This window comes from Dasypus novemcinctus, chromosome 1 (genome assembly GCF_030445035.2).
Source record: "Dasypus novemcinctus isolate mDasNov1 chromosome 1, mDasNov1.1.hap2, whole genome shotgun sequence".
Classification (NCBI taxonomy): domain Eukaryota; kingdom Metazoa; phylum Chordata; class Mammalia; order Cingulata; family Dasypodidae; genus Dasypus; species Dasypus novemcinctus.
The window spans coordinates 101,201,739-101,204,953 of record NC_080673.1 but is presented as its reverse complement, the minus strand read 5'-3'; the positions used below and the strand labels follow the sequence as shown (position 1 = coordinate 101,204,953).

At 46.0% G+C, this 3,215-nt stretch overlaps 1 pseudogene; it reads right to left on the bottom strand.

Annotated features, from left to right (window-relative positions):
• Positions 1 to 265: 265 nt before the first annotated feature.
• On the bottom strand, positions 266 to 1,450 carry LOC101412648 (RNA-binding protein with serine-rich domain 1-like; annotated as a pseudogene).
• Positions 1,451 to 3,215: the final 1,765 nt, after the last annotated feature.

The following is a 3,215-nucleotide window of genomic DNA, read 5'->3' as shown; positions in this document are numbered from 1 at the left end:
AGGCGGCCGAGGCGGAGGCAGCGCCAACACCCTGCGGCTGCGCCTGTGGTGGCGGCTGGCTCTGCCTCTGGACTGACGCTCTCCAGAAGTGGGCAATGGGGAGCTGGGGAGCGGTCCCGCCAGAACCCCGGGGGGCCTCCTTAAAGGCGCACCCCCCCCCCCCCAAACCTACACTTCTGCAGGCCAGGCTCCCTCCAGAGGAAACCACTGCCTTAGAAGCCTGCCCTGGGCCAGGGATTTCCTTTCCTACCCAGTCTCCTTTGCCTAGAAAAGTGACAAAACTGAAGTGGGATGGGGTGGAAGTTTCAGGGGTGGGGTTTCTGCGGCCGGCCCTGCTTTACCGCGAGGAGCTGGAGCTGGAGCGGCTTCTGTGGCGGCGGCGGCCTGGGACCGGGATCGCCGGCGCACAGGAGACCTGCGCCTGGAGAGCGGGGCCTTCTCCTCATTCGTGGGGGTGACCTGCGCCACATGGGAGGTGGTGGCAGCATCCTCCTGGGAGGGCTGAAACGCCGGGGGGGGGGGGGGGGGGGAGTGGGGGGGGGGTGGCCGAGGCGGGGGCTAGCACAGCAGTGGCAGCGATCTCCTGACCATCTATTTGTCCTCCGTCCATGTGTTTGAGCGCCTTCTCGGCTTCATCTGGATTCTCAAACTCAACATAGGCGTAGCCTTTGGATAGATGTGGATGCATCCTTTCTACGGGCATGTCAATCATTTTAATTTTCCCATAGGTGGAAAATATCTCCATGATGTGATCCTTTGTCACATTTCGGGTGAGCCTCCCAATGTGCACTTTGGTGGGTTTAGGGGAAGGGCTCCGTCTTTTCCTTTCCTTTTCATCTCTTTTGGGTGGTTTGGATTTTGAGCGGGAACGCCGCCTATTGTCATGTCTGCGCTGAGAAGGACTTGGAGAGCCAGAGGAGCTGCTGGAGCTGGAGCTGCGGGATGTGCTGGAACTGCCCGAGCGGCTTGAAGCTGAAGAGGAACTGGAACCACTGCTTGAGCCTGTGCTGGTGCTGGAACCAGAACTGGAGGTAGAGCTGGAGAGAGACCTGGTACTGCTGCTACCACTGGAAGTGCTGCGCCTCTTTCGAGTTTTATCCCTGCCACGATCCTTTTCACTTGACTCCTTGGTGGCCCCTTTATCTTTGGAACGATTCTTGGACTTCTCATCAGAGCGGTCTTTGCGCTTGGTAGGAGAAGGAGCCCTAGTGCTGGACTTTTTATTATTTTCTTTGACTCCTAGCAAGCTCTTCTTTTTCACTCCTGATAAATCCATTCTCCCCTTCTGAAGTGTTCAAAGCAGCAATGGCGGCCTCACTTATCTGAACTCTCACTTCTAACTTGATTCTGAGAAACGATCCCTAATCGATTGCAATTTACGCCAAAGAGCAGCATCTTCCCGCCGCTGCACCTCCTCCCGCTCTCCTCAGCCGCCCAGGCTGGCGCAGCTCTGTCGCTCTGTCGTCAGGGTTCTCTGTGTGGCCATTCTAATCTGTATGAAATGACATCTCACTAGATTTTTTTCTTTTTTTAACTTTTTTTTTTTTACTTTTTAAAATTGAAGTTTACCATTCACACATGAGGATACATAAATGTTAAATGTATAGAATAAGTTGTGAACTTAAAAAACACACATGCACATCATCATACAGGGCTGTCAAATATTACCCTACCACCAACATCTAGCATTGTTGTGAAACAATTGTTACAAACTATGAAAGTGCATCATCAAAACATTACTGCTAACTATAGCCAATATCTTACATTTGGTGTATTTTTTCCCCCAACCCACCAAGTTAATGACACCCTGTATTAGTATTATATATTTGTTGTAGTTCATGAGAGAATGTTTTCATATTTGTTCTGTTAAACATAGTCCATCTTCTATCACAGGATTCATCGTGTTGTACAGTCCCATTTTGTACAATTCATTCAAAGTGTACAGTCAGAGGCTTTCATATTCACCACAGAGTTGTGCTATCATCACCTCAGTCAATTTTAGAATGATTTCATTCCTCCAAAAGAAAAAATCCTATACCTCCTGTAGCAGTTTGACATGTTATGAATTCCAAAAATAGATATTGGATTATGTTTGTAATATGGTCTGTATTGGGGTGTGATTAAGTTATGATTAGGGCTTTGATTGGGCCACATCATTAGGGCATTGAGTCCTCAAACCTTGGTGGGTGGGTACTCACAGATAAAAGGCATGGCAAAGAACAGAGTTGAGGGTTTTTGATATTGGAGTTCTGATATTGGAGTTTGATGCTGAAGTGTTAAGCTGGAGCCCCAGGAAGTAAGCACACAGAGGAAAGAGAAGCAAAGCTTGGGAAGAGAGGACCTCAGCCAGGAGAAGAACACAGAGGAATAGAGACGGCTCCTTAGACATAGCAGAAACCCCAGGGAGAGACACAGAGCTGTTCATCTGATAGTCTACAGCTGACTTGTGGAGAAAACAGAGGTGCCGAGTCCAGAGGAACCCAGGAAGCCTGAACTCTCACAGACATTGGCATTCATCTTGCTCCAGCACGTGGAAATAGACTTTGGTGAAGAAAGTAACTTATGATTTATGGCCTGGTAACTGTAAGCTCCTAACTCAAATAAATACCCTTTATAAAAGCCAACAAATTCTGGTATTTTGCATCAGCATCCCTGTGGCTAACTAAAACACCCCCTTATACCCCTCTTTAGTTATCCTTTAGAATTGATATATCTTCTTTGCTATTGCTGAAAAAATATTACAATATTACTGTTAATTATAATCCATGAGTTATATTAGTTGTAATTTTCCCATGTATCTGCATATACTTAACACCTTGTAAAGGAAGAACATTTTTATACTATTAACCACAATCGTCATCCACCACCAGAATCACTATGCTATGTAGTCCCTATGTTATTCTCTAGCTTTCTTTCAATTGAAATATTACATCCACAGACTACCCCATTCAGTCACCATCAAATTTATAAATCAGCAGGATTAGTTATACTCACTATAATGTGTTACCATCAACTCTATTCATTTCCATACATTAATAATAAAACTTATTAAAAATTCTACATACATTAAGCATCAGCTCCCTTTCTCAGCCCGCATTCAACTTCCTAGTAACCAATACTCTAGAGTTTACCTCTGTGAGTTCACGCATCATTTTAATTCATATTAGTAAGGCCATACAATATTTGTCCTTTTGTGTCTGACTTATTTCACTCAA